General features: G+C 32.9%; 1 protein-coding gene across 2 annotated transcripts in view; it reads left to right on the forward strand.

Annotated features, from left to right (window-relative positions):
• The window catches only part of LOC145292023 (ATP-binding cassette sub-family C member 5-like), a 358,649-nt gene that overhangs the window by 28,173 nt on the left and 306,301 nt on the right, over window positions 1-24,175 (forward strand). The window contains exon 1 of one of the 2 annotated variants that reach the window (XM_080138031.1): window positions 12,267-12,826. The exons of the other annotated variant lie outside the window; for it this stretch is intronic. The gene's annotated coding sequence lies outside the window, so the exon portion shown is untranslated. Of the gene's footprint in view, window positions 1-12,266; window positions 12,827-24,175 lie in introns of those variants that run through there. 2 annotated transcript variants of the gene reach the window in all.

The raw sequence follows: 24,175 nt of genomic DNA on the forward strand, positions 1-24,175 counted from the left end.
CTTTCTCAAACCATAACCCTCATCTTCTTGGATGGGAATTCCGCCCATGCCTACATCACTGGCATCAATCTGTAATCTAAATTGTCTAGAGAAGTCTAAAGTTGCAAGAGTTGGACCTTCAATAAGAGTTGATTTGATCTTATTAAAAGCTTTACTGCAGGATTCTTTATCGTTTAGATGTATTTGAGTTTCTTAATCAATACATTGTTTAAACCCTTCTATTAAAATGAAGTGATGCAATTTATCATAATCATTGTTTACATTTTTCGCCCTAAGCTATCTATTAAAGAGATCTGTTTTCTCATGAATTTTACAAAAGCATGATTTTGGAATTTTTGAAATTTTTGAAATTTTAACCTACGCTCCTCTATTCATATGCATTCAATATAGCATTTTTCATTTTGTCATAATCTGCAGCATCTATGTCAAGTGTGGCGTATACGTCAGCCGCTAGTTAGAACAGATTGCAAAAATGTTGGCCAAATCTCATAAAGCCATTCTAAATGTGTAGCTATTTTCTCAAAAAGAGAGTAATATTTCTCTACTCTTTTTTTCATTAAATAGTGATACTAATTTAATGTATTTTCCTACATCGAAAATTGTATTAAGAGAAAAGTTATTTGCAATTTGGTTTGTAATTTCTAACTGTAACTTAGTTTTTGCAACTCTAATTCTACTTTTTTTTGTATCTCTAATTATTTTTTATTTCTAGTTGAAGACGCAAGTTATCGTGGTCATCTGTTTCGACATGAGTCCAAAAGATCTATCTCTACTAATTCTTATGCTATAATATTTTTTATTTCCACTTTATTCATAGTTAACTTGAAATAGTCTCCAATTTCTAAGAGATCTGATTTTCGTAATTTCTTGAATTCTTCTTTCAGTTTGGATATTTTCTATTTTAATTAATTTAATAAATATAAAAATTTCTATTTACCAGGTATAATAACGGATATTTGTAAACTTTGCTACTTTTTATTTATTTTTGTTTCTACTCCCTTTTTTTTTTAATTATTTTCCAAAGTTTGTTATATTCTTTATTTTTATTATTTTATTTTATTTGTTTTGTTTCACAGTTTAATATATATATATATATATATATATATATATATATATATATATATATATATATATATATATATATATATATATATATATATATATTGTTTTGTTTTTTTATTTTTTTTATTTTTTAACGGTTACAAATGCTTTTTTTTGTATTTTAGATTTTGTTATTTTAACTATAGAGGTTATCTCCAGTTGATTATCTCACCGTCTAGCATTTTATATTGTTTTTTTTTTTTATTAACGCTGTGTTTTTTTTTTTGTATTTTATCATTGACTGAACAATTATTGTTTTTTGTGATATTTTTATTTTTAAATATTTAAAATATTTAGATTTTATTTATCTTTTTATTTATTTTATTTATTTATTTTTTCTCTGTACAATTACAAACCCCAATGTTTTGTTATGTAAGAAATTTTAAAAATGTTATATATACGTCTATTTTTTGATCTTATATATATATATATATATATATATATATATATATATATATATATATATATATACTAGCCTGGTTGTCCGGCGTTGCCAGGATGTTTGGAGGTGTAAAAATAAAAAAAGTGGTAGTAGGCAAGCAGGCTCAAACCTGCGACATGAAGGCAGAAAAGAAAGTGAAAGAAAACCTGACATCTTACCGCTATTGCAGCAATGGCGTTGCTTTTAAATCTCTCACGAAGGTCGTTTTTAATGAGGGGGAAAAGTAGCTCCCCCCAAAAAGGGGACACTGTAGCAGCATCCAAATAAATAGTAATTGTCTCAGTATGAAGGGTTTCCCCTACATTGACCAAGGAGCGATTAGAAAACAGATACAACCCAGGCGAAGACCGGGAGTTGGCGGTAGTTTTGCTTTATTCATACGAAAAAGACAAACAAACACCCGAGAGAATGGGACGGTGGGAATTTTTTAAAACTCGATCAAAAAAAATGAAAGAAACTGTCCATGTGCGAATTTGAGATATTATGATCTAGGAAGTATGCGAAAACTTCTCCCTCAATTTAACCGATGCAAGAACCCTGACACAAAAAAGCCTTTCGTGGACATACACAAATGTGCATGCTCATTTTGTCTTTTATATATTAATATTGGACTAGCCTGGGTGCCCAGCGTTACCAGGGTGTTTGGAGGTGTAAAAATAAAAAAAATGGTAGTAGGCAGGCGGGCTCGAACCCACGACACGAAGTGAAAGAAAATCTGATGTATTACCCCTACTCTATGACGTGACCGGAAGTGTAAAACGTTCAAATTTAATGTAGTCAATCAAAAAGATGACTTGCAGAAATAGCATTGCTTTTAAACCTCCTACGAAGGTCGTTTTTAATATGGGGGAAAGTAGCTAGGCCAAAAAAAAGGAACTGTAGCAGTATCCAAATAAATAATAATTGTCTCAGTATGAAGGGTTTCCCCTACATTGACCAAGGCCCAATTGCAGAACAGATGCTACCCGGGCAAAGGCCAGGCACTGGCGGTTGCGTTCGATTACTTTCACTTTATTTATATGAAAATGACAAACAAACAGCTAACATGACGGGACTGCCGGTAGTTTTTAAAACTCAATCAAAAAAAAATGAAAGAAATCATATCCATTTGCGAATCTGAGATATTATGATCTAGAAAGCATAAGAAAACTTCTGGAATCTAACTGATGTGAGAACCCCAACGACAAAAGCCTTTCATGGACATACACAAACGCGCGCGCCCATTTTGCTTTTTATATATTAGATTTTTATATATTTTTTTAATTAAAAGACGGACTAAAAATCCTAAAACTTTGTTAAGCTTTATTCATTTCATTATTATTATTTTGTTTGAATCGATGAAAGCGTAAATATTAAACTACATACCACTTAATTATTTTTTTGTTTATTTAGTGTTTGTGTGTGAAATTGACTTTTAAGAGTCCCACAATATAGATTATGTTATATACAGATGAAATCGAACAGAGATTTTACAATATTAGTTTTATGAGCTCACACTATGTATGTGATGCTATTGGGATATTTTTTATAGTTTTTGTTTTTATTATTACCGACACAAACTAGCCTTCCATATATATGTTACTAGGTATTTTATTTTTAAGGTTTTAGTTTGATGAGCCGCACAATATATGTTATGTTCAAGATAATGTCTAGTGGCAGACACGCAACATATCTTTAAAAAAAAAAAAACTAAAAGAAGGAATTTAAGAGAAAAAAATTATTGAACAGATAAACAATGAAACCAAATATTTACAAGAAAAAGAGTGTAAGAAAGGTTAATCAGTTTTTTTTTTTTGTTTTTTGTTTTTTTTTGTTAAACTAGCCTTTTTCACAGTGTAACAACCGAGTTTGAGAAAATATGATATTTTACTTTGGTCAGAATATAAGATCAGAAAATCAATATTTACCAAGAGTCCGGTTGTTTGTGAGGGTGTTTGCAATAGGCTTGTTTCAAGAAATTCCTTACGATCAGATTTTATCCCAGGAAATTGGCCGAAGTTATGACGCTATTAGCGTGTGTTTATAGTCATGTGGATTTAGAAGCTTCTGGAATTTCCAAAATAGAACACCTCGACTTTGGAACCTTCTAGAGCCCTCGAAAAAAGAATGCTTTTCTGTTCTATTTTTAGATCTCTCCAGAAATGCTTAAAAAGAATATTTTTATTTTCTAATTTGTAATGTAATGTATTTTAATAGTAAACGTTTTATATTATTATATATTATATAATTTATTTAATATTATATAATATATTTTATATTATGATCTATCATAATATTAATTTATATTATCTTCTATATATATAAAAGCGAAAATGTATATATGTATGTATGTATGTATGTACGCTTTTCCTCGATGTCCACAAAAGGCATCTTTCAGAGAAGCGCTCGTTCGCTTCGCAACTTCTTAAAACTTTTTATATCATCCATAAATTGTAATATCTCACACTTAACCACGGAGCTCGCCTGTCTATTTAATTTTATTGACTTTCAAACGTTAATTATTCCACATTTCCTGCATCAGCACGTGTTACATTAGGTTTTCGGTATAAAAAAAAAGCGAAACTCGACTCTAATCATAGGCCCAGCCCCAGCTTGCGCGGCATGGGCGACAAGATGAAAGTGTAGTATCTGTTCCGACAGATACTGCCAGCAAAGACCAGATGTGGGGGTAACCCCATGTACCTGACCTTTAACCAGCTCCCATTTCCCACCTCTCGGGAGCTGGTCCCCTTTTTTCCCTTCCCCCTCCCTTCACTCCTCACATTAAAAATTGGCCTTGTGCCTAATTTGTTCGGTGGGGGAGCAAATAAATACCCATAGGCCCAGAGCCAGTGAACGTTTGGTCAATGTCGACTTCGTCATATCAGACGGGAGAGCGGGTTTTTAAAAACAAACAAGCCGATTTATTGACCTCATTAAAACTGTCCTGCACAAAATGCTAACTGCTAAATACCTATCGCCATCACGTCAATCAAAAACGCGCACCTGTTTTTTTTTCACACTTTACTATTTTCCAACTGCGTGTTGTAAAGGCTTCGTTTTTTTTTTTTCACGGGCACCTGTTTTTTTCACACACACCTACAAACACCCGGGCAACGCCGGATACCCCTCGCTAGTCTATAAATATAAAAGCGAAAATGTATGTATGTGTGTTCGCTTTTTCTGTGTGTCTACAAAAGGCTTCTTTCAGAGAAGCGATTGCTCGCTTCACAACTTTTTAAAACTTTTCATATCACATATAAATCGTAATATCTCACAGTTAACAATGAAGCTCGCCTGTCTATTTAATTTGCTCGATTTCGGGAAGATAAATATTCAATATTTGTCGCTCACCGCATGTGGGTTAGTCTTTTTCCTATAACATCTTGGGGGGGGGGGGAGAAGCGTTCAGCAGTAAATGAAATCCCGCAGTCAAACTTGACCTCATTAACTCATTAAAACGAGCACCTGCTAAATCCAAGTAATTAAATTAATTCAAACATGTTTCCGTAAGCATGTCGCGGTGGGGCAATGGTTAACGTTACACGTTTTTTTTTTTTTTTCACAACTTTGCCTCAACGGTTCAGGTTCGATCCTCATACTTACTTTTTTTTACCCCCCCCCCCCCAGCACACCTCCAAACACCCGGGCAACGCCGGGTACCCCTCGCTAGTTATTCATATTTATAAATATTTATATTATATTTTATATTATTGTTTATATTTATATATATTCATATTTTATATTATATTTTATATTATTTATGTAAGAAATGGTTATATCTTTTTTTAAAAGAGGAAAAATAGCCTGTCGTAACAGTATGACTCAACCAAGAATTGAACCCTGGTCTTCATTCTTTTAGTGAACATTGTTGTCGTTAAGCTAAGTTCTCTAAACAAATAAAAATAAGGAAATTATATTGCACAAGATTACATTTTAAGGAGCATGGAATTAATATTACAGTAAAAATCACTTTTTTGTTCCATGTTTATACACAAGACTCTCAGAAATTAAGTAAAAATATTTTTAAAAATTTTCTGAAATAGAACACATTGTGTTTGCATTTGCAAGATGGCATGTCATATAAAATGAAAGTTGCATATTCTTTTTCAACTTTTGTGTCTTTTTAAATATTTGCATTTTAGGCGTTTCATGACCTGGATTCAATCATGAAACTTTGAAATAAATTCTCAACGATAATTATATTAACAAATTGATAAAATGCGAAAAAAATAATTGTATAAACATTAATTTTTTGTGTCCCTACTTGCTTACCTCCTCATGAAAACAAAAGAGCAGTTTTTTTAATGTGGGTGGAGATTCCTAGTTCTCTAAAAAGAGGCATTCTGCATGAGACAAAAATGAAAATTACCCCAGTCTAGAATTCTATATCCTCCTCTGACCAAAGACAGAAGAGATACTACATTTTTAATTATTTATTTGTAAATAAAAAGTAAATATTACTTAAAAAGTAAGCACAAAACCATCAAACTTAACTAGCTACGAGGCTATTTTAAACGGACTGAGATCCAATTGGACTCATAACCGCATATGCCATATTTAAGCAGGGAACACATACTCATATTTGTACACATTAGCTGGCAACTTGTACTCATCTTTTGCTGAATTTCATGAAATGTAATCTCTTTCTATCACTGAAACAAAAATGTAGTAGGCAAAAAAAATGAATGTTCTGTCAGCAACAGTACAACTTCAAAATAGTCAATATCGCCCACCTCCAGAAGAGAGGGAATTCCTGTCCGTGATAACCGTGGTAAAAGAAGACACACTCCAATCGCCAGAAACACCCACACACACAATTTGCAGGACACTGCCGACTCGTCTCTAGCCTCCTGCTTTTATAGTGGCCGGGAATTATCCATTTGCATAATCACATGAGAAAGAAACGTAATTTTCCGAGAGTTGCATGGGGTAAACGCTAATAAAACCCCCCGGACGTCATCTTGGAATTCTCTTTTCCCCCCAACCGGTGACACAACAAACGTACCCGAGCACACCTCATTTTAGTTATTTTTCCCCTCATTTTAGTTATTGCTACTTCTGCTACACTCCCCCCTGATCTCATGATCACAAATGGGGCAGGGGGGCAGTCGTCTCTGTCTGGTACTTCTCCGAAGAACCGGAGGCAGCACTTCCTCCCTGCCATCCTCCTCATCGCCATTATTGCCACCAGTCTGCTCCATAGGCGGTGTTTCACAATCAGGGCAGGGGGGCAGTATTCGTCTCTGTCGGGTACTCCTTCGTAAAGGCAAGACGGGCGGTCCTTCCTCCACTTCTTCAGTATGTACATTATATGGCTCAAAATCCTCTCCATCGTCCTGCATCATACTCTCTGTCTTTTCAGAAGACATCATACTGTCTGAGTCTCCCTCTTCCTCCGATGTAACAACATAATGGCAAGGGCGCAAATCCTTCACGTGACGAGGCACACCGTCCACCAAAATCGACAGGGCTGATCACCTTGGTCACCTCACCCTTGCCGAACCTTGTGGTACATCGATTTTGCGGTCTTTTGACCCATACGCGATCTCCAACCTGGTAAAAGCTGTTCTTGGGACCTGGGGACGCAGTTGCGAGATTGGTCTCCTTTACTCGAACTTCATATTGATAAATCCTGTTGGCAGGCGCAGTGGAGGGAGATGTGTCGTCTCTTGGTGTGATGTTATACCAGTAGACAGCCTCCTGTATGGGACAACACATTCTAGCCGCTATTCGTTTCACTGTACGATGACATCGCTCCGCTATGCCATTCCCGGCTGGAGCGTATGCACAACGGAATCGCAAGTGAACTCCCCATTTACATGCAAATGCTTGGAACATATTGCTGCAGAAAGCTGTGTCATTGTCTAAAAGGAGTTCATGCGGCGTGCCACACTCGAGGAACACTGCCTCCAATTGATGAATCACGCTTGCCGAGTCCTGCCTTGCCAATTTCCTCCAAATGGAGAAACGCGATGGACCACAGTCTGTTAAAGTTAAAAAATGGAAGGTGCCATAATGCGTGATATCCATTCCAATTCTCTGCCAATTCTCGTTAACTTCCAGCTTTCCCTTTTCCCACCTGACTGGCACTGGGTCAATGGACTGACATTCCTCGCATTTCTGTATGACCGTTCTGACAGTTGCTTTTGTCGTGGTTGGACATCTCCTGACAAAGTAGGTAGTGCGTCGCACCCCCGGATGTCCACTATCTTTGTGAATAGCCATGATTTGACTCTCATCCAGCTCGTCTGTGTGAACTGCGCCTATCACTGGGTCAAGACCGTTTTTCTTTTTCATTGCCTCAAACCACCGCTGTGGCACTCGTGTCAGTCGGTCAGCAATGTTTCGTGCTGATGGAACCAGCGTCACATCCACTGTCAGCCCGTACTCTTTCACGAGCTCCTGCGTGTATTCTTCACAAATTTCTGCTGGCACTGGGTACTCTGACACTCGATTATGCAGCCTTTCAGGGGGGTGGTCCACAGACCATTTCCACGATGCGGTCCACGTTCGGTTTTGATGGTCAAAGGTAGCAGTGAAATCTGGTTCATCGATAGAAATGGCTGCGCATTTAATACTTTTCCTGGCGCCCAGCCGCACTGATCCTGTAGGCTTGACAACGACACCTCCTAGAGCTTTTATGGCGTCGATCCCTAGAAGCAAGTCAAATCCCAGTGGCTTGCCATGCACCACCAACACATCGACTCTGGCAGACACACCTTCATCAGTGGATACAGAGACGGTTCCAACACCGCAGCACGCATGGGACATTCCACCAATTGTGTTGACATTTACGTTTGTTTTTCTCCAAGACCGGCACCGGTCTGCATGTAAAATTGTCCTAGAGCATCCTGTATCAATAAGCGCCAAACATCGCGTCCCGTCAACATGGATGCTTATCACCGGGAGCGTCGTGTTCACATCTTGGTTGGGAAGGAGACTGGCGCTTATGCGTCCTCCCCTTGCTCGTTTCCTGAGCAGTTCCGAGCCCAGTGTCCACTCTCACCGCAACGGTAACACCGTGTTCCACGTTTTCAACAGTCCCTTGCAAGGTGGCCTTTAACATTGCATTTGAAACAGGTCACGTTAACAGGATTATTCTGGGCCCTGTTGTTGGGTGAGTGTGTGGCCGCAACCACATCCTGATTTTGTTCGCCAGTCGTCGTCAAAATTCTCGCTCTCGACATTAGCTCCCCCATGGTTAGGGCTTTGATGTTCGGCACCTGTTGAAGAGCAATTGAGATGGTGTCAGGGAATCCAGTGACAAAAATTAATTTTGTGAGTCTCTCTAAGCTTTCTCCTGTGAATCCGGCCAATCCAACCAACTGCCTGATTTTGTTGGCGTACACATCCACATGTTCACCAGCCCATCTAACCATAGTTATTTTTCTATATGCTGCAAACGCGTCATCAGTAAATGCCTCCTTTAATCGAGCCTCAATCTGGTCTATTTTCTTTTGATCGTCCTCCTCCATTTCCATGTAGAGGGCCAGCGCATCGCCTTCCAGGTATAAAGGTAGCAGACTCGCTACGTCATCCACCTGCTGAAGTTGTGCGACAAGTCTCACTTTTTTCAGCCATGCTACAACGTCTCCCTCGCCAGAGAACGGCTTGATAATATCACTGCTTATCCGCACCTTCGCCATATTCGGGCCGAAATAGCTTGAAACAAAAATGTAGTAGGCAAAAAAAATGAATGTTCTGTCAGCAACAGTACAACTTCAAAATAGTCAATATCGCCCACCTCCAGAAGAGGGGGAATTCCTGTCCGTGATAACCGTGGTAAAAGAAGACACACTCCAATCGCCAGAAACACCCACACACACAATTTGCAGGACACTGCCGACTCGTCTCTAGCCTCCTGCTTTTATAGTGGCCGGGAATTATCCATTTGCATAATCACATGAGAAAGAAACGTGATTTTCCGAGAGTTGCATGGGGTAAACGCTAATAAAAACCCCCGGACGCCATCTTGGAATTCTATTTTCCCCCCAACCGGTGACACAACAGACGTACCCGAGGTAAGCTCTTTTTCCCCTCATTTTAGTTATTGCTACTTCTGCTACAATAATTTCTATAATAATTTCTGCTATAATAATTTCTGCTACTAATTTTAACTGATGTTTAAAGAATTAAATCAGATCGTAAATAAAAAAATATTCAACTTCATGCAGTCCACATCAGCATTCTAGCTATAGGAACACCATTCATTTAGTTCTATTTTATGGCAGATCAATGTTATCAATTGCATATTGAACCTCCATTGGTATCAACTTCTTAGGATCGAAGTTAGCCGTCTCCTTGTTGACATACTTCCAGAAGTGCTGAAGTTGATACAGTTTAAAAAGGTGCAGTTGAGCATTTCTTCTCTAGTACTGTTGCAGTGTGTCTACAACGGCCCTTGATAAAAGTGCTGAGGCTGAAGGAAAGGTACTCTCGATGGTAGTATTACACACAAACTCTTTTGTTAAAGTCTGACTCATGAAGTCAGTCTCTTATCATATTGATGATTTGCAAAGGCCTCCTCACACAGGCGTTGAATGCAGACTTGTCTGTGAACCTCTAAAAAACAAGGACAGAAGGGGCTGGAAGACATTAACATAGCACGTAAAGAAAGTACAACCAATCAGTAAAGGATGAGAATAAAGAGGTATATTTTGCACGCCACAGGTCTACTATTTAAGAAAAGATTCCTTTAAAACAAAGTCTGAACCTGACATTTTAATTTTGACTACACTTTCGGCCAATTTCTCTCAAGTCGGAGACCTCATCCAAAACATATGCATTGGCTTGAAACTGGATTAACTATCCTGTAGAAAGAACCCGATTACCACTCTTATGCACTCAACTGCAGGCAGATCGACTTACTGTGATTGATTTTTGCTTCTGTAATCGTTTTATAAAATGTAAGTATCCTCATCACTACCATAATGTCTCCAGACTCTTTACCTTCGCCTGTGCCAATACCCTTAGTGACCCTACAGAATACATTTGCAGAATTCCAGTTTCAAAACAATGGGTTTTAAAACACTTTGATTGGCCGAAGCCTGGAAAGTCAAGTTGTGTGTCTTTGAATAAAAGATTTGGTAATGAAAACAATAATTAACTTTTTAGTTTACAGGCGTCCACATATTGACATTAGTCATATCACTTGAAAAGAACTTTTAAATAAAATCATGATTTAAAGATTTATTGTTTTGTACTGTTTTTTTATTATTAATTAAAAAAATTAATTAAATTAAATTAATTAATTTTTCATTCAATATTTACCTTATTCTTACTATAATGGCTATTTCTGTTCAAATTTGTTTTTGTACTTGTAGCATAAATATATTAGGTGATTTTATTTTCAGTTAGAAAAATTGATTAACATTTTAAAGATAAAATCAATTAGTAACATATCAATAAAAATATAAATCATAATTTTCCTAACGTCAATAACAGATATGGACGCTCAAGAATTACTGTGAAACTGTCAAGTAGATTTTTAACAATTTTACTGCGTTTTATACATTAATTTTCTATTATTTTGAATGGAAGGTCCTGTTTACAATATAAACATCAAACTGATTCCTTTTTGACATATAAGTAAATTTCTTGACTTTTTGATGAAACCAGTCCACAAGTATTTTGCCTGCTTCACACTAAAGCAGTCAGTTTATAATAGGGCGTTCAGCTTCCCAAAAAGGAGACACTCTAAATAGCAAAATTTTCTATGATTAGACTAGTTAGCATTATCCAGGTGAAGGAGCTTCATACGACTAGTGATAAACTGATTCCCTCTCTCAAACATGGAGTTAATGGAAGGATGATACCCTAACGCCGAGGAATAAACTGGAACTCCTCTCCAATTTAAGCTCAAAGGTCCCTGTTTAAAATGAAACGTATACAGAGCATATGTACAGGATGTCCAAAAATTCACTGAAGGGTTTTGAACTTAAATAGATTCTTTATTTTTGATTATATCTTTCTGTCATTTTAACACAATTTGACTAAGACATTGGGAAATTAAAATAAAATGCAAAATTTAAATCTTTATTTATGAAAAATAATATCTTTTAAATGTTGCCCATTTTCAGCTTCGCATATTTGTGCTCTTTCCAAAACATTTTTCATGACAGTTTGCAGAATCTCTGGAGTGCGATTTAACTCCCTTATTTTGTTCCTGATGTTTTCCTTCAGTTCTTGCAAGGTTTGGGGTTTGACGTTTCAAGGTCTGCCAACTTGTGAAACAAAATAAGGGAGTTAAATCGCAATCTATTTCATTGCTGATAATTGTAAATGTTGCAAGGTTGTCTAGTATTTGTTAAAAACTTTTTTTATCTACCTTTTATTAATATATCTACACGGTCAAGAATCTAAATGACTCAAACGTAATGAAGCAAGTACATTTCCTATATCTAAAAAAAAAAAAGGTTTCCAGCATACAAGTGACACTGAAAACCAGTGGTTATGTGTGTGTGGAGGGAGGGGGCTGCAGTTTAACACTACAATTCATCAAGAAATTTTAGTTGGGATCCCTCGAGTTTCATGCATTAAAGACCTATCAACATCATTGTGATTAATGATTTAAAACCGAGCACAAGATTAGCAGCCCATTAAATTAATTACTGTAGGATTGGTCCAAAAATTCCTTCTATGTTGAAATATAAAACAAAACAATAAAGAACAAAAAAGACCCCCCCCTGTCTCCAAGCACCTATAGATGAGAGAAAGGACTGATTATTTCATTAAGATAGGCATTATATATTTACATAATGTCCAGACAAAATGGATTACATTCATTGTTTGGGAAGTGTTTTCTCATTTGTGAACAACTTCATATTAGCAAGTGACTAAGCTGGTAATTTGATTAAACTGCAATTGTGTTTAAATGACTATTATAGACCAGAGAATTTCTCATCCTACTTTAAACTTTCTTTTATAACTAATTTATCTTTATAAGTTTGTTGTAAAGCAAAAGCAATTTTATCAATCCAAACATACGCGTGGTTCGTTTGTTTTTAAGCATGATGATGCCCTATAGGGGATGAAATGCTGAAGCCTGTGTGTAGCTTAATTGATGTATATTTTTCCATTACTTACTATATATGTAAATTTTTATGGAAACCTATAGCACAAAATCTATCAAATCCACAGAACAATCTTACCGGATCTCCTTTTCAGATTATTTTGGATTTACGGATTTTACCTTCCTGCTTGTAACTTTTTTAACATTCTGCACATTCATAATTTTTATACTTAATGTTTGAAGTATTCACACTATCCTTTCTATTCGCCGAGGGAAGTGCCAATTTTATGGTAAGATGCCTGTATTTATAATTTAATTTGATTTTTGAATAATATTAATAATTTAATTTGACTTTTGAATAATATTTATAATTTAATTTGACTTTTGAATAATATTTATAATTAAATTGGATTTTTGAATAATATATAAAATTTTATTTTATTTTCAAATAACATTTATAATTTAATTTGATTTTTGAATAATATTTATAATTCAATTTGATTTTTGAATAATATTTATAATTTAATTTGACTTTTGAATAATATTTATAATTTAATTTGACTTTTGAATAATATTTATAATTAAATTGGATTTTTGAATAATATATAAAATTTTATTTTATTTTCAAATAACATTTATAATTTAATTTGATTTTTGAATAATATTTATGATTTAATTTGATTTTTGAATAATATTTATAATTTAATTGGATTTTTGAATAATAGCTATAATTTAATTTGATTTTTGAATAATATTTATAATTTAATTTGATTTTTGAATACTATTTATAATTTAATTTGATTTTTGAATAATAGTTATAATTTAATTTGACTTTTTAATAATATTTATGATTTAATTTGATTTTTGAATAATATTTATAATTTAATTTGACTTTTGAATAATATTTATAATTTAATTTAATTTTTTGAATAATATTTATAACTTAATTTGATGTTTGATATGGCTCTATGATTTAATTTGACTTTTGATTCATATCAATATTACGGATTTTTACTTATCAACCAATTTCAATGATTGGTTTTTATCATTTGAATATCTTTGGATTTATTGCCATCATTTTCGATATTGTTCTACAATTTACATCACTTTTTCGAACATTACAATTTTCAAAGTTTTTGGTTTTTATGCTAGCAATTCTATAGCAATTCTATAGCAATTCTATAATTTTGCTAGTTATTTCCTCTGAAAAAAAGCCTAATTTTTAAAACTCCATGGAATAATAAATTTTGTAAATTTTGATTAGCATTATTTAATTCACACACATGTTTGCATTTCTTTTTTAAATCATGTTCCAGGTATTTGACAATGGATCTATTCTTCTAAAATTTTGTTGTTTTTTTTTTTTTTTTGTAAATAAATTAAACTTTGTGGAAATATTCATGATTTGTTTTCTGGGTTTATGCAAAATTTAGGTTCGATGTTTTAAAAATATGTTGCATCATATGACTTTAAATGAACATTGCCTTGAAATATTTGCAAACATTAATACCGTTGTATATACTGTTTATTTAGATAATGGTTTGAAAATAATCTAAATCACCAAAAATAAATTTATCTACTCAGTTCTATATCACTAAATATTGTTTGTAAATTGATGATTAGTGTTTATAGTTAACTTAAAAAGCGTTTTCTATTTTTCTATTTGATCATTCATTTGAATGTATACATGATTTACTTGGCTTAGTTGCATACACTCCACAGAGTTTCTTAAAAATAAATTTTGCCACATGGTCTTGAGCCAATCTTTCAGCTGTCAGAAATCTCTTTAGTAGCTGTCCGCTTAATCTTTCTTGAATGAAATCTTCTTGATATGATTTCTTTACATAGCTTGAGTCTGGTAGTGAGAGAACATGTTCAAACCATGATAATCTGTTTTTGGGATAACATGATAACATTGTTGATGGTTCTGTTAATAATTCCTGAATGGAATGTGCTCTAATGAACTCATAGAACCAGTGCCCCCTCAATATTCTCGAAAAGCAGCAAAATCCCACCCCTTTACTGTTAAGGTCCCTAGATACTGGAAATTTTTCTATCAATAATTTCTTCTTTTGTAGACATTGTAGACTTTGGAATTCCTTCCCTGTTTCCTGTTTCCTTGACTGTACTAAACTGCAGAAGTTAAAATGTACTGTGAACAGGCATCTTGCTGCTCAACTCCTAGCAGTTTCCTGTGAGACATGATCCCAAACAGTAGCCCTTACATTTCAAGTGACAACATGTTTTGCTTGTGATATAAAACAGTAAAAAAATCATATTGAACCTTATGTCTAGGATCCTTATTTCAATCTTAATCAAAATCCATTACATGATTTTCATTCTAGAAAATGTCTAAAATGTAAGGCTTAAGCTTAAGAGGTTTTAAGAAGAAATTGAAATTCAGGGAATCTTTCTTAGTTGATGACTATGGATAAAAATTCAATGCAAATATTTATATACTCCCTAAAAATTTAAATAAAGATCCCAGTCATAAAATTTAGTATCAGTATATTGACTTGTCTTAGGACAGGTATGCTTCTATGTATATGCTCAAACAATATGCCTAAGATAATAACTAAAAAACTGTTTTGGTATTATTTGAACTACTGCTCTCATCTTGAGTGTTATTTTCAACGATGTAACAAGTAACCTTCTTCAGGTGCATCTTGTTGAATTTGGAATCTTTCTGTCGAACTCAGGAATCTGCATGGAATTTCGAGCAGAACTCTTTATTTAATCCACAGGGGTAGCATGTTCTCGTTTTGTCAGTCATGACAGGACTGAAGTCCTAAGTAATTTGCCATTGTAATTTTGAATGTCACTCGTACTCTGGATTGAACTTTCAAGCTTCAAAACAGGTAAACTTACAACTGAATTTTATCAAGTATTTTATCCGCTATATTCCACGGATTCTTGTGCATAATTTTGGTATGAATTTTGGGAATCTTAAATCTATTTTAGCTTTTTGATGTACGATCTTATTCGTCACTCTACATCTCAAGCAACTATTATTGTGTCCGCATTCAGTGAACATTGGGCAAATATTATACCATTTGAAATTAAGGGAAATTTCTCACCTTCAATATTGTAAAAAATATAAATCGGTGCTGATTATTATGTCCCTTCTGAATATTGGTCGACTTAATAATATATTTTTATTTTCGCTTAATTTTTATTTTACTTTTCAAAGTACAATTAACGTTAAAGTGAAATATCTGTTCTAATACTATACTCTTCTCGGTCAGGGAACAAGAAATCTTTTAAGCTGCGGCACAGGGACTTGTCAACGTGATTATTCAGTAGTTCATGAAATTTTTACTCACTTTTTATTATCTTTAAAAGGAATAAAACAAACGTTTTTTTATGACCCTCTCTCTCTCTCTCTCTCTCTCTCTCTCTCTCTCTCTCTCTCTCTCTCTCTCTCTCTTCCTGTCTTCATGATTACAGATTTATTTTTTAAAAGAAAATTGAGATGCAGAATGATTTCACAGTAAAATTTTACAATGTTTTGGAAATAAAATGAATGAAACTCAACCCTGGTTGGATTTAAACCCTTGAATAAGCAGTCATACGCTATCCCCGGCGCTACAGAAACTTGCTTACTTGAGTAATCATCATTTTCTCACTTTGCCATTATTTAAAAAACGAATGTGATAAATAAAAAGACATTTTTGCTGTGAATATACCACTTGTAATAATGTTTCCAAAGTAAAATTAGAAGTAAATTGTTTATTGTCCAAAGATATTGAAACGAATTGTGTGTACTGTTATCAAAAAATGTTTAAAGTGTTAAGATATTGAAATGTAACATAGTGTTTACAAAAAAAGTTAAATTGTAAAGAAATTAAAATGTAATAAATTGTGTGTAATATTGCAAAAAATTGTTTAAAGTGTAAAGATATTGAAATGTAAAAAATTGTGTGTACTGTTTACAAAAAAATTTGTTTAAAGTGTAAAGATATTGAAATGTAACGAATTGTGTGCACTGTTTACAAAAAATTGTTTAAAGTGTAAAGATATTGAAATGTAACGAATTGTGTGCACTGTTTACAAAAAATTGTTTAAAGTGTAAAGATATTGAAATGTAACGAATTGTGTGTACTGTTTACAAAAAATTGTTTAAAGTGTAAAGATATTGAAATGTAACGAATTGTGTGTGGATTGTTTACAAAAACTTTGTTTGAAGTGTAAATATATTGAAATGTAACGAATTGTGTGTGGATTGTTTACAAAAAATTGCCTAAAGTGTAAATATATTGAAATGTAACGAATTGTGTGTACTGTTTACAAAAAAAAAATGATAAAGTGTAAAAATATTGAAATGTAACGAATGGTATGTGGATCGTTTACAAAAAAATTGTTTAAAGTGTAAAGATGTGGAAATGTAACGAATGGTATGTGGATCGTTTACAAAAAAATTGTTTAAAGTGTAAAGATGTGGAAATGTAACGAATTGTGTGTGGATCGTTTACAAAAAATTTGTTTAAAGTGTACAGATATTTAAATGTAACGAATTGTATGTGGATCGTTTACAAAAAAATTGTTTAAAGTGTACAGATATTGAAATGTAAAAAATTGTGTGTACTGTTTACAAAAATATTGTTTAAAGTGTAAAGATATTGAAATGTAACGAATTGTGTGTACTGTTAAAAAATTGTTTAAAGTGTAAAGATGTTGAAATGTAACGAATTGTGTGTGGATTGTTTACAAAAAAATTGTTTAAAGTGTACAGATATTTAAATGTAACGAATTGGGTGCACTGTTTACAAAAAATTGTTTAAAGTGTACAGATATTTAAATGTAACGAATTGTATGTGGATCGTTTACAAAAAAATTGTTTAAAGTGTACAGATATTGAAATGTAAAAAATTGTGTGTACTGTTTACAAAAATATTGTTTAAAGTGTAAAGATATTGAAATGTAACGAATTGTGTGTACTGTTAAAAAATTGTTTAAAGTGTAAAGATGTTGAAATGTAACGAATTGTGTGTGGATTGTTTACAAAAAAATTGTTTAAAGTGTACAGATATTGAAATGTAAAAAATTGTGTGTACTGTTTACAAAAATATTGTTTAAAGTGTACATATATTGAAATGTTACGAATTGTGTGTACTGTTAAAAAATTGTTTAAAGTGTAAAGATGTTGAAATGTAACGAATTGTGTGTGGATTGTTTACAAAAAAATTGTTTAAAGTGTACAGATATTTAAATGTAACGAATTGGGTGCACTGTTTACAAAAAATTGTTTAAAGTGTACATATATTGAAATGCAACGAATTGTGTGTACTGTTTACAAAAACAAACTGTTTAAAGTGTACAGATATTGAAATATAACGAATTGTGTCTTGATCGTTTACAAAAAAAATTGTTTAAAGTGTAATTTAAATGTAACGAATTGTGTGTACTGTTCAAAAAAATTGTTCAAAGTGAACAGATTGTTAAAAGTCTAAAAATATTGAAATGTAACGAATTGTGTGTACTTGTTACAAAAAAATGTTTAAAGTGTAAAGATATTGAAATGTAACGAATTGTGTGTGGATCGTTTACAAAATAAATTGTTTAAAATGTAAAGATATTGAAATGTAACGATTTGTTAGTACTGTTTACAAAAAAGTTGTTAAATTTGTAAAGATATTGAAATGTAACGAATTGTGTGTGGATTGTTTACAAAAAAATTGTTTAAAGTGTAAAGATATTGAAATGTAACGATTTGTGTGTACTGTTTACAAAAACATTGTTTAAAGTGTAAAGATATTGAAATGTAAACAATGGTGTGTACTGTTTACAAAAAAGTTATTAAATGTGTAAAGATATTGAAATGTAACGAATTGTGTGTGGATTGTTTACAAAAAAGTTGTTAAATGTGTAAAGATATTGAAATGTAACGAATTGTGGGTACTGTTTACAAAAAAAGAATTGTTCAAAGTGTACAGATATTGAAATGTAACCAATTTTGTGTACTGTTTGTATATTGCCTGAATGGATATAGGTAAAAATATATTATGTATTATTATTATATTCTTTATAGATGAATGGTTTTCTAATAGTTGGAAGAAATGCAGTTGACATGAATCATCTGTTTAAAGCAGTAAATGTATATACGGTAATGTTGTATTAGTTTCATGAAATCTGAAGATTATGTTATCTATGTTTATAGCAATTATGGACATCTGTAGATCTGAGAATAACCATTGGCGTAGAAATAATGATATTGTTTAATAATTTTTTGGTGTTATAAAGATACTAAGTTTGTGCAGAGTTTTCCATAAGATTGGACAATGCTCTAAAGTATTAGCACTGCCATAAGTCATGGACGCCATGCTGAATGAACCTAAATTTGCAACGGCATATTTAGATTACATTTTCATGAATGGATAGAGGTTAAAATATATTATGTAACACTATCATGGAGATTCCTGTAACACATGAGTAGATAAAAGACGGCGCGACAGAATGGCAGGAAGCATTTGAAAAAATAATAAATATTCTTACATTAGAATTGTTCTTAATTTACAATAATCCAAATTTTTAGATCAATGAGGGCACAAATGGTAATGCAGATCTCATTGGAGTCTGTATATTGCACAAAATGGAAAACGGATTACTAAAGCAAATCGCCCATGCAGCTCGAATGTTACTACCTGCAAAGAAAAACTACTTATAAATCAAGAATAAATACTGGGAATGATTATTACAGTCAGTAAATTTTATAGATTCATTCATGGGAAGCATTTTGTTTTGCAAACTGACCACTACTTATGATGTATGGGTAAAAATGGACTACCAACTCATACTATAAACATGCTACAGAGATAGAGACACATTCTTTTCAATTATAATTTTAAAATGACGCTTTTCTCATCTACAAAAATTAGTCATACTGATTGTGGAGACTTATCCCTAAATCCACTCAATTCCTTGAAGACACAGTGATCGCCTCTCTGTACCTCTACTTTATTACCTTCAAATTTAATGTCTTGTGCTTCTTCATTTTCTCTTTGTCTTCTCTCAATATTCCTTTCTGATATCCTAAAATTTGCATGATAATAAGTAAACTTATAATTAGAAGGAGCTTCCATTACGTGCAGTTAATCAGACGACCACCAGATCCAAAAAAAAAAATCAAAAAGATTTTTTTATAAATTTCCCACAGAAAACAGTTCCTAAAAGGAACCAAAGCATCCATTCATAAACAACAGGCTATTTTGTATTCATGAATAAATATGAATTTTCCAGAAGTGATTTTCATAATAACTAATCAAAGTTTCATGTAAGGAAATAAATTGGCATATAGTACCTACAAATATCAATGTACAAAACTAGTTTATACCAGTTTAAAGGCTTTCAAATCCTGCAAATGTGGTAAAAAATCCTTGTGTTAAATCTGGCAGGGTATTTCATGGATGGAAGCGCTCAGGGAATTTAATGCGTCAGTGAGATTAGTAATACAATCCAAGAGCTGAGTAAAATCAAAAAGAAAGAAATTGGCATTGGAATATCTGATGTCAGTTTCCAGGAGCTGGAATTATACTATATATAAATCACAAACGATTTTGTACAGAAATGAAAACTGTAAAAATTGGATTATGAAAAAACAAAATCACAATAAGAAAGAAATCATTAAATATAAAAGAAGCTATTGAGACTGACTGAACATACTATGCGTAAATGGAAACTGTAATTTCGGAATGAGAATAAATATAATCTGAATACTAAGACAGAATGACGGTCAATTTATTCGACATGCAATCTGATATTCCTATCAGAATAAATCATATGATTGAAATGAAGTGAGGGAGTGTTTGTTATTTATATTTAATATGCAATATAGTATACAGGGAATTTTTGAAGACAAAAGTATGAGTGTGAGTAAAACTAGATCATAATAAATATGAGAGATGAAATGTAATTAGATTTTTTGTGAAACACACAATAGGAATTGCTGTAGGTGGTTATCTGAAATGTGCAGCATATTAGTGTGTGTGTGTGTGTGTGTGCGCGTGTGTGTGTGTGTGTGTGTGTGTGTGTGTGTTTGTGTCTGTGTATATATATATTACTCTTAACCAGTGTATTACTCTTAACCAGTTTTTAAATGAGTTCTTAAAATCTAAATTAATACAAAATAACTCGACTTACAAATTGATAAAAGTTCCATTATCGTATTTTAATTATAAGTAAAGCTAGAAGAAGCTACAACATTCTAATTCGAGGTAGATAAAGCCAAAAATCAAAGCCTTGTTGAATTAAAAATAATAAACAAGAATACAGAATCCTACAAAGATGACCCCCCACCTCCAACATATCCTTTAAGTACCCGGCATTTAATGTCTACTTATAGAAAGGTTTACTTGATCTTATTACTATTAATCATACCTGATACATAATTTCTGTGTATAACATCTCAAATTTATGCATTAATATGGGAGGGGGGACTATTTTCAAATATCTTCCTAAATTTGAAATGGAGCAACGGACATATATTAAGTAGATATTAATAAGTCCCTCATACCTAATATTTTTATTTTATTTTTTTTTCTAACCTCTTTATCTCTGACCTCTTCATCTCTGACCTTTTTATTTTTAACCTTTCCTTTTTTTTTTTTAAATGGAAAGTAGATAATGCACTGTGGATGTGTTGTTGGCAGCTCCAGTAACTCTAGCTTCTCCTTATTTGTCCTTCAGTGCTCATTTCCAATGAGTGATTTTTCTGATAAAGGGTGAAGAAAAGGCTGCTTTCTAGGTCGGCAGTACTTACATGAACAGTAGCCTGAAATGTCGGAAAATTTCTGTTTCTATGTCTATCCTTGTAGCCATGTCACTAGTAAGGGTGCTGGAGATCTGACGTTATCCGCCTGATAGTCAGGGACCCGAACCTTGGATTAACCACTAAGGAGGCTGTCCTATCAGCAGGTGCAAAGTACTGGGGCTGCTGTATTACCATTTAGTGAATGGATTCTCGACCATGCAGTAGTTTCTGGTGGGGCCTCTCGATGCCATACTAGTGGGTAATTGTTACGACTTTACCATATCATGTTCTACAAAAAAAAAAAAAAATTCCTGCCTTTTTCTCTTACTTTACCTCTCTAACCTGCTTTAACCATGTCTGTCGACCTGTTCCACAAATCCCAAAACCTCAACATGAATTATCTCCAGAAAAAAAAACATGAACAAACCTAGAACCCCATCCTCCAACATAGACCCCTACTACCATATCTCCTTCTCTAACATCAGGGGTCTACGTTCCAACCTTCCAGAGGTTAAACCCCAATTGCAGGAGACAAAACCAGACATATTGTTCCTAAGCGAAACTAGCATAGGGCCGACCACTTCCCTAGATGAGTTCATAATTAATGGATACTCTAACTTAATATCTACATCTGACCCCCAAGATCGCCATGGGCATGGAATATGTGCCTACATTAAAGATGGCTTTTTGTGTGGTGGGGATATCTCCATAGAAGACCTTAATTTACCTTATATGTTCTTCCGGGTTGCACTTGCTTACACAACTGCATTTATATTTGCCCTCTATCGCCCTCGCAACAGCGGAGTTACTAGGGGCCTTTATGCTGTTTTATAAAAGAATCTTGTTGAAAGTAATTAAATTAAATTAATAATATTTTAATCATTTATTTATTTATTGGACTTAATAAAAGTAGTAACATGCAAAGGTTATATTTAAATAGATATTTAAATAAGATATAAAATAATGGTAAATATATCAGATAAACTAATAATAATAATGATGATGATGACCCAAAGTTTATTAATTAAATTACAAATTACAAATTCTAAGATAGATTATTAATAAGAAACATTTTTAATGACTTATGGTGGTTTATATTTGTTAAATCTAAACCAATTATGAATGCATGGAGAGAAAAGCTCATCTTTTGAATTTAGGAGAGTGGTTTTATTTTTGATATCATCATATTTTAAAATCTTAAGGGCTTCATATCGACAAAGTGCACAGAATCTGTTCCCCGGCATATACACTTTATATGATCCTATTATTTCCCATTTCAAATTGAAGGAAATATTCTTATCATTGAGTCGCCAAATATGTTTAGATAGAGTGGTTTGGTTCACCAGGGAGGGATTTAAAAAAAAAATTTTGTGGGTTGAAATCCTATGTTTAATAAGTCCAGATGTGGAACCGAAGTAAATTACGTTTTGTTTAATGTATTTATTGTCAGGTACATTAGGGGCGGCATTGGTATGTAATAGGTTAGTTTGTATTTGATTGGTAGATTGTTTAAAGGAGGTGTAGTTATTTAATTGTGTGGTCGAGCTATGGCTGTCATTAACATCATTTAAATTTGGGGTTTGTGATACTGTGAAGCTATAAACTACAGTTTTTATTTTGCAGGTTCCTTGTAGAGGGCATCTATTTTTTCTTCTACAGTTACAGCCTGTTATAATTTCTGTATTTGTATTTTGTATCTTATTAATTTTTTTATTGTTAGAACTAAGTTTTTGATGAAGGTTTGGCATAGTTGAGTAAGACACTTTGATCCTGTTCTTATTAAAGATTTTATTGTATCTATGAGGGGCTTTAAAGTTTTTTTCTAATATTTTAAAGAATTCTCTGGTTATGTTTGTCTCAAGATTTTTAGAATATGGAGGGTTGAACCATAGGATCTCCCTATGTCTGTTTTTATGCTTACGGATTTTGGTTTGTTGTTTTTTTGTGTTAGTGGCTAATACTTGCGGTTCTATTTTGCTTTGTATTGCATTTTGGTCATTTTTTTGTAATTCATATGTGGGATGACATGGCCATGTTATTATGCTTTTAGTAGGTTTATTATCGATGCAGTTTTTGTTTCTATCATTTTTATTTAGGAATTTGATTTGGGATTTGTATCCTGAGTTTTATATATATATATATATATATATATATATATATATATATATATATATATATATATATATATATATACTTGTTTTTACGAACATGTAAAAATACACATTCTTGGGATTGTTTCGATCATTAGCTTTAAGAAGCTATGATGTCATCAAACCAATAAAAGTAATGATTTCATCAAACCAATAAAATTAATCCTGTTTATAATTGTTCCAATTGCAAAAAAAAAAAATAAATAAATAACAATTAATGTATTAATAATGTATTATGTAAGTTGTAACTAAGATGAACTATGATTCAGTACTTGAACCATAAAATTTGATTTAAATTTGATCAGTTCAAACTAAATTTATTTTAAGTTTCGGAAATTTTGGAAAAAAATTTGTGTTGAGTGAAATTGTCACCCTAGAAAAGATGACATAATTCCATTTCCATTTAATGAAAACCGGTTTTCTTTTGTTGTTGCAGACCATCTACTAGTTGGCCAGTTGTGTACAAATCCCAAGAGCAATAGGAGCTTTCTATCATGTCTGAAAGTGACACAATGTATAATGAGTGAGATTGGAGATGCTCTTTACCGATCCAAGTTATGACAACAAGACCATTACCAGCACCCTTAAAATGCAAATCCGGATAATAAGGACATGGCCAGGGTGATGAAAACAAAGTTTCCGGCCACGATTATGGTCTTTGGTGTGGTTTCAAGTGCTACCTCACATCTTCAAAGTCGGCTTGAAAGTCAATACCAAAGTGTGCCTGGATGTGTTGAAGAGTG

The sequence above is a fragment of the Euprymna scolopes genome, chromosome 13, assembly GCF_053919585.1.
Source record: "Euprymna scolopes isolate OS-2025 chromosome 13, ASM5391958v1, whole genome shotgun sequence".
Classification (NCBI taxonomy): domain Eukaryota; kingdom Metazoa; phylum Mollusca; class Cephalopoda; order Sepiida; family Sepiolidae; genus Euprymna; species Euprymna scolopes.